The sequence below is a fragment of the Mus musculus genome, chromosome 17, assembly GCF_000001635.26.
Source record: "Mus musculus strain C57BL/6J chromosome 17, GRCm38.p6 C57BL/6J".
Taxonomy (NCBI): Eukaryota; Metazoa; Chordata; class Mammalia; order Rodentia; family Muridae; genus Mus; species Mus musculus.
Window position 1 is genome coordinate 33974397 of NC_000083.6, and position 14055 is coordinate 33988451.

Here is a 14055-nt window from a genome sequence, read left to right on the forward strand (position 1 = left end):
AGCCCTGGGGGCTCATAATCCTGGGGATAGGGCAAGGCTCAGGCCTTCCCTGTGTCCTTGTGATCAAAGACTCTCAGCATGTGCCTCATAGTGGTGGAGAGAGCAGAACACAGAGTTGACAGCCTAGGAATGACCTTATCACAGATCAGAACGGACTGAGCACACCTGGCACAGCCCTGGTCACGCTCAGCTGCCACAGCCTCATTCTGTCCCAACAGATACACACAGCATAGTGACTCAGATTCTGGAAGGTTCTCCATCTGCCATTTATTTCTTGAAAAAAAATCAAAACAAACCAAAACTCTAAGTATTCTCAATCCATGAAATTAACAAGAAATCAACCCTCGGTCAGGATGTTAAGAATCAAGGTCCCATTCAGATTCTTACTCTCAGTGTGGAAGTGAGGAGCTGCAGCTCAGGGCAGCATGGAGCTGGCAGGATGCAGATGTCGCCCAGTGTTTGGCTGGAGCAGCAAGGTTGGCTGTGGAAGGGAACCCAGGGCAGTGCAGGGACAGGGTTCTGTGTGCAGGGCAGGCTGGGCTGCACAGTTCTTCACTTTGAGCCCATAGGCTCACAGGGAACATCAGATACTTGACTAAAGAAAACTGAGGGCTCTGGATGTCACAGGAGATGTGTGAAGACATTGTCTGTCACTTAGTCCACTCCAGGCAGCTGGCTTCACGCTAGAGAATGAGAGTCATGAACCATCACTCTGAAGTCAACATTCCAACCACCCACAGCTCACTCACTCAGAAAAGCTGTGAGAGTTCAAGGAAGATCTTGACACTGGAGTTCCCAGAACTGACAAAGGACCCAGTTAGAGACAGTAGCAATGTGGGGTGTGCCTGTGTTCCCCATTGATGAGCAGAGCACAATTCTTTTGTTTGTTTGTTTGTTTGCTTTTTTGTTTTTCAAGATACGGTTTCTCTGAAGCCCTGACTGTCCTGGAACTCACTTTGTAGACCAGGCTGGCCTTGAACTCAGAAATCCTCCTGTCTCTGCCTCCCAAGTGCTGGGATTAAAGGTGTGTGCCACCACGCCTGGCCAGAGCACACTTCTAAAGGAGACTGAGAGAAAATGCACACCCTGCCCTTTCCTACCTGTGTTTCTCCTCCTCTTCATCACAAAAGCCACCACAGCAACAATGACTATCACAGTTCCAAGGACAACCAGAACAGCAATGGTCACCATGTTGGAGTCGGTGGATAGAGGAGGCTCTGGGAAGGACCGGTACAGGAAATGAAGGTGAGGGTCATGACCCCAGCTCTCAGTCCTGAGCAGCTCAGGGTCTTCAGAAGGCTCCAGTTTTCCCTGATCCCGGTTATGCACCCACACCCTCCTTACCCCATCTCAGGGTGAGGGGCTCAGGCAGCCCCTCATGGTGCACATGGCATGTGTAATTCTGCTCCTTCCCAAGAGGCACCACCACAGCTGCCCACTTCTGGAAGATTCCATCCCCTGCAGGCCTGGTCTCCACAAGCTCCATGTCCTGGGTCAGCTCCTCCCCATTCAACTGCCAGGTCAGGGTGATGTCAGCAGGGTAGAAGCCCAGGGCCCAACACCTCAGGGTGACATCATCTTCAGATCCCGGGTGATGGGTCACATGTGCCTTTGGGGATCTGTGTGGAAGAATTAAGAAATCCCACAATTAACAATACAAGCTGAAATCTACACAAGACTCAGCTAAACCAATGATCACAGTGAACTATGTGTCTGTTTGACACTTCAACTGTCATTGCACTAGCGACCAAAAGCAGAGCTGGTCCCCTCAGCACAGGACTGCACATTTTCTTTTGGGATTCAGAAGCTAAGAGGGAATCCACATGAGCCAGTGGGTAAACATGGCCATCCTTATGTGATGTTCTATAGCATGAGATAGTCACAGAATGAAAGTGGGAATGGAAAATAAGTAATTTATTATGTTTTGGAGTTCATATCAAAATCAGAAATCAGGGCCATATGTTATTGAAAGGATGCCACCACTGAGACTGCCACTGTGGTCATCTTGCTGACCAACATTAACAGTCATTCTAAGTGAATAGCCATCACAAAGTATGTAGACAGAGAAAATGACTCCCAGCCCCTGTCTCTGGGGGGACAAAGTACATGTATGTCACACAGGATCCCTGGAGTGAGCGGTGGACCCCAGTGCCCCACTCACTGGAACACAGTGGGCTCACAGGGTGTGTGATCTTCCCTCTCCTCAGCCCTGGATTGCAGAAGACCCTGCCTCTCAGAGTCCAATTCCTGATTCACTGGGGGGAGGGAGCACTGTAACTTGTGGGGGCAGAGGAAGAGCAGGAGGCTTCTGGATGTTTAGTTCTGACAGGAAACAGTCTAAGTTCACAGGAATCTCTCCTTTAATGAGAACCCTGATTTAACTTGCCTAATTATCCAGGTTAGCAGCCTCCCCTGACACCTGTGGAGACTGATACACATGATAATACAAGGGCATGGAGAAACAGGATCACTCCAGTGCAGACCAAACCTGACTAGAAGCAAAATAATACCTTCAAAAACAAACAAACAAACAAACAAACAAACAAACACCCAAAAAGTAAAGAAAAAAGAAAATATGAAATAAGAAAATGAAAAGAGGGATGGAGAGATGGCTCAACTGCTCTTCTAAAGGTCCTGGTTCAAACCCCAGCAACCACATGGTGGCTCACAACTATCCGTAATGAAATCTGACGCCCTCTTCTGGTGCATCTGAAGACAGCTACAGTGTACTTAGATATAAAAATGAATAAATCTTTAAAAAAAAGAAAGAAAATGAAAAGAGAAAAAAATAAGAAATTCCACGATTTATATTCCTGTACTGTACCCCATAAAGGCTCGTGGACCATTCACCACTGTAGGAATAGATAGAATTGGGTTGTTGAAGGGACGCAAACCCCACAGATAGGAAAGGATCTGTGAGAATGTATTCTTTGGAAAGTTCTAAAAGCTGGGGGGAACCATCCTTGTGTAGGGGAGTCCATGTCTCTTATCAGGTAAGGAGACTTCCGGTCCTGAGGTGTAAGGACTGACACATTCAGCAGGACAGGAGTCCATGTCCACAGACAGTGGGTGTGGGCTGAGAACCCGGCCTGGGAGAGGCCATGGCTGACAGAGGCTGCAGGGGAGCTGAAGGGAGCAGCTGTTGTTACCTCAGGGAAATTCTCTCCTTCCCTCCTGAGACAGCCTGGGCACTGTCCAGGGAGAAGGCTGAGCCCTGGGAGAGTCAGTGCAGTCACTGTGATGAGGGATCAGGAGACCCAGGGTCACTCTCTCCCCTCTGAGACAGGGGCATCACCCCAGCTGAGGGTTTCTTCTTCCCCAGGACTGAGCCCCAGCCCCAGGGCAGAGGGAGGAGCTGCCCGCGGCCCCTGCACCTGTGCGCAGCAGCGTCGCGTTCCCGAGCTCCAGGTATCTGCGGAGCGACTCCATGCACGCGCCCTCCAGGTAGGCCCTCTCTCTTTCTGCAACACCAACCTGTTCCAGTTTTTGTCCAGTAATCTGAGCTGCTATGTCTGCTGTCGTCCACGTTTTCAGGTCTTCGTTCAGGGCGATGTAATCCTGGCCATCGTAGGCATACTGCCAGTACCCACGGAGGAGGCGCCCGTCGGACCCCACCTCACAGCCAGACATCCGCTGGTAAGTGTGAGAGCCTGCGGGACCCCGCGGTCAGCACCCCCTGACCCCCCTCCCGTGTTCTGCCGGACCCGACCACTAGCGGACACCTACAAACTGAAAGGGACCAGTGCTGGGTTGTGGTTCTGCTCCCGAACCTCGGACTTGGGGCCCGGGAACTTTCCATCTCAGGTCTCCTTGTCCGGACATGGAGGGGTTGTGACATCCGACCCTGGGTCACCCACCGCCCTCGCTCTGGTTGTAATAGCCGCGCAGGGTCCTCAGGTTCACTCGAGAAATCTGCTCCGTGTTCTTGGCGACCTGTGTCTCCCGCTCCCAATACTCCGGCCCCTCCTGCTCCATCCATGGCGCGCGCGGTTCCATCCTCGGATTCTCCGCGTCGCTGTCGAAGCGCACGAACTGCGTGTCGTCCACGTAGCCGACAGCGATGAACCGGGGCTCCCCGAGGCCGGGCCGGGACATGGCGGTGTGGAAATACCGCAGCGAGTGTGAGCCTGGGGGCGGAAAGCGGTGAGACCCCGACTTCCTCCCAGGACCACGGGCGGGTGCGCGGGCTGGGAGGGGAGCAGGACGCGGGGCTGGAGACGCTGGTGGAGATCGGGTGAAAGATCAGATAAGCCACACAGGGACGAGGCTACCCCGGTGTTGGCCCCGCCCCTCCCCGCAGAGGCTGTTTCCCTCCCGACCCCGCACTCACCCGCACAGGTCTGAGTCGGGGCCAGGGCGGCCTCCAGCAGCAGGAGCACTGTGCGCCAAGCCATCCAATCCTATCTGGGATCCGGGGCATCTGAGTTCTGCTAGCTGTGTGGACTTTGCCTCCGCGAAGCTGGTTGGTTCCCCAGGAACGCGCCACCCATTGGGTGTGAGACCTGTAGGCGTGTCATCAGTGTCCTGACAGAAGCGCCTGACCCAGGTTAGGAGCAGAAGTGAAACTGACCAGATGGGGAATCCCCAGCCCTGGGCTTCCCCAGCCCTGACCTCATACACTGGAGACTAGGACTTTGCCTGAACCCTGTGCTGTGGAGTCTCTAAGTCCTGATCCAGAAGCTGTCAGGACACCAGGAGAGACTCTCAGGCCAGACTCTCTATGTCCTCTCCTCCACCCTTCCTCTTCCTTCTTCTCTTCAGAAGTCACACCCTAGTGTCTTCTAGAAGAAAAGCCACTTCCGGGAATACAATGGGGACACAAGCGCTTGGGGACGCAGTGGAGAGAGGTTTCTCCTTAAAGCAGAGGCGCTGGCCTGCAAGCCCACACGGACCCCACAGAGACCAGGCTCTGTTCACCTGCAAGGGGTGGTTCACACTGCCAAGCCTGAGTGCAGGACTCTCATCTGTTAAGTGTAGACTTTGCTCTCCCCTTAGGATTTGTCTTCTCAGCCTCAGGGTTAGAGGCTTCTGAGATTGTCCAAGTGGATTGTCGTTGTCTCAGCACAGGAGACCCCCTTGTCCACTGAAGAGAGACCCCTGTGCAGACCACAGACAGCAGGGCACTGATCGCTGTCTCCACTGCACTTCTCTGTGTCTGCACGTCCAAGGTACATTTGTTTTAGTGACTTAATCACAGTAGGAGAGGAGCTGTCACCGACTATACCACAGAAAAAGGATGATAGTGTGGTAGAAGTTATGTAATTTCTGACCCTCTCCCTCCCTCCCTGACCTTCACTCACACTTAAGAGCTGATGAGGTGAGAGACATGAATGTCACAGCTGTGTGGGACACTGGATCTGATAACTGAGTTGGCCCCAGAGTTCCTCACGCCTGTGCAGTGTGGACACTGGAAGAAAGATGATCCTCATGCCAGAGAGCACACACTGGTGTTTCGAGGTTTCACCCCTGATCAGTGATATTGGGAAAGATTAAGTTTACACAGGTTTTGGTTGTGTGGAGTTTGACCTGACCTCTCCCCCGTTTCCCTGAGAACTTGATGCTCTTAGGTTTCATCCTGACTAGGGAAGCAACTGGCCTTAAGCAGCTCCACAGAAGGATCTGTCTCTGTTACTTTTCTTCTGTTTTATCCTGTTTTTATAAGGCAAGGTGGGTCTCCACAGATGACCATGTTCATCAGGCTGGCCTTGAACTCACAGAGTTCGCCTGTCTGCTGGGATTAATGGCCTGTGTCATCACACTTGGCTTTCGTTACTTTTCTACGACTATAAGACGTTGGGACCCCATCAAGTTGTGAATGTTTTTAATCTGTTCTCTACTTTCAGAGAATGTGAATCCATGACGGCAGAGGAAAGACATGGTACAAGAACAGTGTAAGCTCACACATCTATCTGCATACCAAAGGAGAGACACTGGGAACAGTGGGAGTCGCTCCTCCCCACCCTCCCATCAGTGCTTCATTGGCTTGCTCTCTCATGAGGTCACAGCTCAGTGGGTCAGCCATGTCCCTGCACTCACACTGGTCCTTGCTGTCTTCTGAGAGCACTGTCAGAAAGCACAGGTGTCGATCACACGTTGGCTTGTTCCAGTGGCAGTCGAGAGTTGTAGGCGTAGGACACAGTGTTCAAGGCGTCCTTGTAACGGTCCATGCATATGGTGATGCATTCCTGCTCAGAGTTGTCCAAGGAGCCCCAGGCTTCCTGATGCACTTCCTGAAACGCCTGTCAGTCATCTTGAGCAGCTCCTGCTCATGCGCAATGGCGGTCTGCACGTTCACCTGCTCTATAATGGTCCCTGGTCCAGCTTTCCGCAACCTACGCCATTAAAGTCCAGCCAGACCACAGGCACAGCCAAACGCAGGTGCCTGGAGCCTGGAAATGTTTAAAACCTCAATGCCCAGCCCAGTGACACTTCTCCAACCAAGCCACACCTCCAATCTTTCTCAAGAGTTCCATCTGCTGGATATGAAGGATTCATTCCTATGAGCCCGTGTGGCTGTTCTCATTCAAACCAGCATAGCGTTCACTATGAAATGGAAGAGACCAGCAGGGTTCTGCAGATGTGTCCAGTGCAATCTGACAGAGATACCCTCCAACAGGGGACTCTGCGGAGTTAGGTCTCCCCCTTTGCCTCTGTCCCCTCCTGCTCAGCCCCTCTCTGTCTCTGTCCTCAGGCCTCTCCCCATCAGTGCCCAGCTCCCCTCCCTCCTGAGCTATGCACTGACACTGTCTCTTCCTGGGCCTCTAGTTTCTCTCATGTGCTCAGCAGCAGGCTGTGGATCAGCTGTGTGGTTTTGATGTGAACATTCCAGTGGTGGCTGGAGAGATGGCTCAGAGCTGAGAGCACGTGTTCCTTGTTGGGAGCCGCCCCACATTCGCTGTCACAAGGTGGCGCTGACATCCTGTGTTCTAAGTGGTAAACAAATAATCTGCGCATGTGCCAGGGTACTCCTCCCCCCATGTACTCTGCCTTCCCCGTGACTACAACTCGGCCATGGGCTGCAGCCAATCAGGGAGTGATGCATCCTAGCAAAAATATAGTTCTCCTTAAAGAGGGAGGGGGTTTCCGCCATCTCTCTCTCGCTGGCATCTCTCTGGCTCTGCGCGCCTTGCGCTCTCTCGCTGCCTAAAGATGTAACAATAGGACTCGGCGCTCTGGCGCGCCCTCGCTCTCCCGCGCGCTCTGGCGCTCTGGCCCCATAAAGATGTAAGCAATAAAGCTTTGCCGCAGAAGATTCTGGTTGTTGTGTTCTTCCTGGCCGGGTGTGAGAGAACGCGTTTGTAACAGTTCCTGTTGCAGAGGATCCAGGGTGAGTTCCATCAGCACATGGTGGCTGTCAACCATCTGCAACTTCAGTTCCCAGGGATCGAATGCTAGTGCTAGTGCACATACATATTCACATACAAAAATGATTACATCTCATGACAATAAAATTTTAAAAATATGATTTGAAAAATACTCCTTCTCTTTCTCCTACACATCCAGAGTGTGAGGACAGGAGTGGAGGGCACAGGAATGTTTGGACATCACTGTCCCACCAGCCAATGAAGAGCGCTCTGTAACAGGACAGGAAAAGATGGTTGAAATAGAGTGTATTGAAATGACAATTTGTCAAAAAGCATAAAATTAAAAATACAGATGATATTTCATTTTATGAACCTACCATGCCCAGTGGGTCACAGCCTCATCCCAGGAAGAAGACACAGTGTGTGCTCATCTTTGCACTTGAGCTGATGTGAGTTTTTGATTCCCTATGAACAAGATAAATTCGACTCAGACGTTTGAATGCTAATTTGTAACAGCCCATGACATCCCAACATCCAGAGCATTCCTGCAGAGAAAGGTGTCCCCTTTCCCATCTTCCCTCCCACTGCAGACCCTCCAGAGTCTCACCTGTTGAAGATGAAAGAGAAGCATCGCATTCTTGGGCAACAGCGCCGCCTGGTGGAAGAAACAAAGAGGACAGCGTCTGAACCCACAGAGCTGAGGGTAAAGGGGATCCAGGCTGCTGAGCTGCCCCAGGGCCTCCTTCCTATCTGCACTTCTCCAGGGCTCTCAGGTCTCAGGCCGCCCTGCTCTCATCAAACTACATCCAGAAGAACTTTACGTGCTTTTCCAGCCGTGGGAAGAAAACTCCCTGTAAGAGGGGAGGCAGGAGGCAGAGCCATGGGTGCTAAAAGGAGCTGCAAAGCCCCAGAGAGCAGTTCCAGAACTCGGACAGGGACCATGGTGATGATTCTTTGATGTCAGCTACATGTGGGGTTAACTAAAACCTCAAAATGGAGGGCAGCATCTGTGAGGTGTTTTTGCTTAATTTGAAGTGTGAAAATCAATTTCTGATCCTTTTCTTTGAGGTAGGAAGACACAGGTGTAAACCAGAATATTTGAGCAGGAGCCCCTCCCACTTTTTGCTCTGGGCCATGACTTCTGCTGGAAGCCTACATGAAGACCTGGAAGAAGGAAAGGCTTGCTCTGTGTCTGCTTGCTCTTCTGGTTTCTACAGTTGCTGATTCAGGCATGGTGTTTCCCTACTGAGAGGACTGGACTGTACCTGCTGGTTCCTGTATGGGGTCTGCTGGCCAAGAAGTCTGGACTGAAGCTGTTGATTCGTATTTGGTGTTTGCCATGGGACTGAACTGCTGACAAAGAAAATTGAGCTTGCCCCCCAAAAGCTATTGTTAAACAGGTCCACTTCCCCCATATCTAAATAACTTTTCTCTTCCACTACCTCTTCTGGATTGTGAGCAAAAGGAGAGGCTAAACATTTTGTTATTATTATTTATTATTATTACCATTATTATTATTATTAAAACTATCTTTCTTTCTCCCCCTCTTTCTTTCTTTCTTTCTTTCTTTCTTTCTTTCTTTCTTTCTTTCTCTCTCTCTCTCTTTCTTTCTTTTTTCGAGACAGGGTTCTCTGTATAGCCCTGACTGTCCTGGAACTCACTTTGTAGACCAGCTGGCCTCAAACTCAGACGTCTGCCTGCCTCTGCCTCCCAAGGGCTTGGATTAAAGGCGTGTGCCACCAATGCCTGGCCAGATAGTAGAGAAAGAACGACTGAGAGAAAAAGAGAGAGAGAAACCCCAGAATCTAATCTCCTTCCCTTTGTTTGCTCCATGACCAGAACCTTTAAGATCTTGTGACCACTGCTACTTATTCTACACCCACTCAACAACCACATACCTACCACCCCACTCTTGGGAATGAGGGCTTAGTGTGTATAAAATTGTTTCCCGCTTTCTGGGAATGATGATATCTCTCAGGGGCACCAAGGCAATGAGGATAATGGTCAAGTCCTAAGAAAGCAAGCTGTAACATTTGCTGTGCATTCGCTGTGTGCTAGGAAGGTGCAGGGCTTAGCTGAATCCTTGGGTGGGGCAGTCTTTGAGGCTGCAAGATTAGCTATTTTGAAGTTGTTCTGGATGCATAATTTTGAGGGGCCAGCCATTAAGGCAGTTTGAGGTTGGATCATTTAGGCTATTTGTCTTGTCTTCTTTGGTGTCTGGTCCTTTCTCTGTAAACACACAAACTTTTATAGGTGATATGCATTTCTACATTAACACATGTATGGAATGTACAGTGTGCACAGAGCTTTATAACTCTGTTTGCGCTATATACTCAAGCTGCAATATAAATATCCACTTGTGCCACATGAAAGGATAACCTCATAAGTCATGTGGACTTTGTAGCCAACAAGATTTATTGGACATGAATAGCTGACATCCTGGCTGGAGACATTCCATTCTTGGCCTTCTTCATAGCTGTTTCCACATAGAGGGATGAGAATTCATGTTTTGTTTAGTTTTGTTGATCTGCTTGTTGTCTTCATTTTTGCAGCCAAGATTTTCAGGATGTCTCCTCTGGTCAAATCTCATCTTTATGAATTTTGAAGGAAGTTATAGCTTTACTTTTCATGTTGAAACAAAGGCAAACCATTTCCCTGAACTCAACACATTTCCTTCCTTCCATTCTGAGGTTCTCACATATGTGCGCCAATCGAATCCAACAGTCCTTTCTCAACTCCAGGGTTGTTCAGCAGCTGTGTTACCTGTCTCTAGACCTATAACCAGACTTCAGACAAAGTAGATTCCAGGAGGGAAGGTGGAGTGTGTAGTCCATGAGGAGTAACCCTGCACTTCTGTGCACTCATGTAAGGAGCTTGACGAGTTTGCTAATTCATTAAGTAGCATGTGGGGAACATGTGTGGGAATGGATTCTGAGGGTGTGGGATAATAGTGGAAGGAACATAAAACTGGGTCAGGCTGAGTTTTTTGACATGGGTCCACTGTGTAAAGATTGTAGCTTTAGTATGGAAGATTTCACATTTTAAAAAGTTGTCAAGACTGTGTTTGAATCTTTAGCTGAAGTGGTTATGGAAAGATGGTCTACTGAAAAGGAGTTGAAGATGTCTAATATGTCTTGGCTTAGTGTTGATGGAGGGATTTACAGCTGAGGGAATATGCAATGGTGGAGTGGTCATGCTGTGTGAAACCTAATTCTTTAGCCATGGGACAGCCCAGAAGACACGCCCTTCACTGATCATATAAGGCACAAAATGTTGAGAGGGCACCAGCACATTTGAAGAGCTTTGTCGTCGTCCTTTTCCTTGTGCAGACCTTAGGGTTGGAGATCCTGCTGCTGCTGAATTGAATGAATTAAATGCAGTGGGTTTAATTCTCAACAGCGCCCAATTGCCAAAGGCAGGGTGATTGTAATTACCACAATGGGAAGCAGAGACAACATAATGTCCACAGTGGACTGCCCTACCCAGAATGGTCATCTCTGGCAGCATGAATTTTATAGTGTCTTGACTCCCAAGGAACTTTGGTCGTAGCTAATTAACTATGGTGTTTCTATGCATGAAATACATAAGAAAATGTCTTAGTCATTGTTGTATTGCTGTGAGGAGACATCATAAACAAATAAAAACACATTTAAAAATCATTTAATTGGAGCTTGTTTACATTTCAGAGGTCAGTCCATTCTCATCATGAAGAGATGCACACAGGCAGCCATGGGGCTGGGGAAAGGGCTGAGAGTTCTACATAGGGATCCATAGGCAGCAGGAGAGAGACAGAGACAGCGACAGAGACAGATAGAGACAGAGAGACAGAGACAGAGAGAGACAGAAAGAGACTAGGCCTGGCTTTTGAAAACCAAATCCTACCCTCTGACTCTTTTCCTCAAACAGGGCCACATTCCTCTAACAAGGCCACACCTCCTACACCTTGATGATCAAGATTATAATATGGATGAGCCTATGGGGAAACCATTCTAATTCAAACCACAACATTCCATTTCCTGTTCCCCACAGGCTTGCAGCAATATCATAAGGCAAAAATGCTTCAGCCGACTTAAAACCTCATAGTCTAATAGTCTATCACAATCTCAACACATTATGAACTTCAAAGTTCTGAGTCTCTTCTGAGATCCATGCAATCCCTAAGCTGTAACCCCTGCAAAATACAAATAAAAAATCAGGAGTCAGGCGTGGTGGCGCACGCCTTTAATCCCAGCACTCAGGAGGCAGAGGCAGGCGGATTTCTGAGTTCGAGGCCAGCCTGGTCTACAAAGTGAGTTCCAGGACAGCCAGGGCTACAGAGAAAACCTGTCTTGAAAAACCAAAACAAACAAACAAATAAATAAAAATAAAAAATCTTATAGATCACATTCTTTCCCCATGCCATGGCACAGGATGTGCATCACCTTTCCAAAATGCAGGAGAGGGAGCATCGTGAGGAGATGCTGAACCAGAGCAAGACCAGAGAGCAGCTGGGCCAACGCTGCATCTCCCTGTCTGATGTCAAAGCACTCCAGATCTCCTGTCTCCTTTGTTGACTGCATCACACTTCTGTCTCTTGGGCTGGTTCCTCTCCCTCTCAGCACCTTTGGTTGAGAGGTGTCCCGTGACTGTGGCATCCCCAACATTTGAGGTCCCCAGTGGAATCCAGAATTCACTGTCACAGCTTCACACAGAGGCCTCTCTTGGCCTCCGTGTCTTACAACCCTGCCTTATGCCTGACCTCAGTGGCACTTCTTAGCCTTGGAGGGAGATCCCATACTTTCTTTCTTGTATTTTTAACTCTGAAGAAACCAGAACCATGTGGCTGAAGCTGTCAAGTTCTGCTGCTTGCTGGAGCTGCAGCTTTGCTCCTCGTTCAAATATGTCTTCAACAGCCTGTTGGGGGTTTTGTTATATATATAATTTTATATTAATAATTTTATTCACTTACATTTCAAATAATAGCCCCCTTCCCAGTTATCCCTCCACCAACCTCCCTATTCCATCCCTCTCACCCCCTCCTCTTTGCCTCTATGAGGCTGCTCTTCCACCCATTCACCCACTCCTGGCTCACCCCTCTAGCATCCCCCTGCACTAGGGCATCAAGCCTCCCTCCCCTCCCATTAATGTTAGGTAAGGCCATCCTCTGCCTCATATGAACCTGGAGTCCTGGCTCCCTCCATGTATAGGATTTGGTTGGTGGTTTAGTCCCTGGGAGCTCTGGGTGGTTCAGTTAGTTGATATTGTTCTTTTTATGGGGTTGCAATCCCCTTCGGCTCCTTCAGTCCTTCCCCTAGCTCTTCCACTGGGGTCCCCAAGCTTGGTCTGAGGAACTGAGGGAGGAATGGTTGGGAAAAACATTTGAAGGGGGCTGAGCTAGAAACTGGGAATAGTGGCTAGGAAAGAAATTAGATTTCTTGTCTCTCTCAATCTCTCTCTCTCTCCTCTCTCTTTCTCATCCTTCCTTTTCTCCTATCTAGTGATAGGGGTAAAACCCAGGGGTAAAGGATAAGAAATAGAAACCAGAAAGTAGCAAAGACCAGCTACAGGTCTCTCTGTGTAGCTCTGGCTGCCCTGGAACTCACTCTGGACACCAGGATTGTCTCAAACTCAGAGATCTGCCTGCCTCTGGGTGTGTACACACAGGGCCCAGCAAATATTCTTAATCAAATCACCAGAGAAGCCTTCTGAATTTTCTTTGATCACGTAAATGGAACAATTGTCACCAAATGAGAGAAAGGCTACATAATACTGGCAAAGGAACATCTCGGCCCATGAATCAGTTTCTGGACTTGAGCCAGTTTGCAGATGCAGAACCCCTTGAATGAACCAATGGCCAGGTGACCTTTAGGAAATACCTTATGAAATACCTAAAAGGTTTATTGCTAGCCTTTCTCCAGTCCTTTCCTAGTGGGCCCTACAGGCTTTCACCAGGGTAACCGTACCCTGGGGAAAGAAATAATCAGACTTTCCAGTGTCAATTGGATAGTGATTCATATTAATGCTGATTGTCAGAGATCCTAAGAAATATTATGGTGCTTCAGTTAAAGTAGGATATTGTGTATGTCTGTTATTTAATGAATTTTGGCAGACATGTGATTTACACTAGGTCCAGTGGGTTCCTGAATTTGTCCAGTGGTTATTTTTCCAGTCCCAGAATGTATAATTGGGATAGATATACTTAGAGGTTGGCAAAATTCTCACATTGGTTCCCTGACCTGTGGAGTGAGGGCTATTCTAGTTGGAAAGGCTAAATGGAAGCCTTTTGAGTTCCCTCTGCCAAGGAAAATAGTAAATCAAGACAGTAACGTCTCCTCAGAGGAATTTCAGAAATTAGTGCCACCATCAATAGTCAACTGTCATTCTCCACCGTCAATCTGTGTTGCTCTGCACTGGCTAGATAGAAGAGTTAAAGGGAGATGTGGTCAGAAACACTTTGGACTCTGGTAACACATGTGTGCAGAGGATAGGAAATAAATCCAACCAAACATTCAAGAGCCTTCTACTTCAGTGAAATTAAAGAACCCAGTGGTCTGGGGCATGCAGAGATAGTCCATCCAAGATGAAGAAAAAGCTACTGACCCGGCCCCTCCTACCACCAGGAAAGGAGCACAGTGCTTAGTTTGTCTCTCTGGATTCTGCAGGCAGCACATCAGTCTGTTACTCTGGCCCATGTGCCTACTGAATCAGAAAGCTGCTAGCTCTGTGTGTGTCCAGGAACAGGCAAAGGCTCTTAAACCAGTCCAGGCTGCTG

General features: G+C 48.9%; 1 long non-coding RNA gene and 1 pseudogene across 2 annotated transcripts; one reads left to right on the forward strand and one right to left on the reverse strand.

Moving 5' to 3' along the window:
* Window positions 1–262: 262 nt before the first annotated feature.
* H2-K2 (histocompatibility 2, K region locus 2) lies at window positions 263–4395 on the reverse strand (annotated as a pseudogene). The gene is made up of 6 exons (NR_004446.1): window positions 4331–4395; window positions 3858–4127; window positions 3475–3650; window positions 1345–1619; window positions 1101–1217; window positions 263–683 (listed from the first exon to the last, which is right to left on the reverse strand). The product of NR_004446.1 is annotated as a histocompatibility 2, K region locus 2 (transcript).
* A 2700-nt stretch (window positions 4396–7095) lies between these two features.
* Window positions 7096–10962, forward strand: AA388235 (expressed sequence AA388235). The gene has a single exon (NR_033305.1). It is a non-coding gene; the product is annotated as an expressed sequence AA388235 (long non-coding RNA).
* The last annotated feature ends 3093 nt before the right edge of the window (window positions 10963–14055 follow it).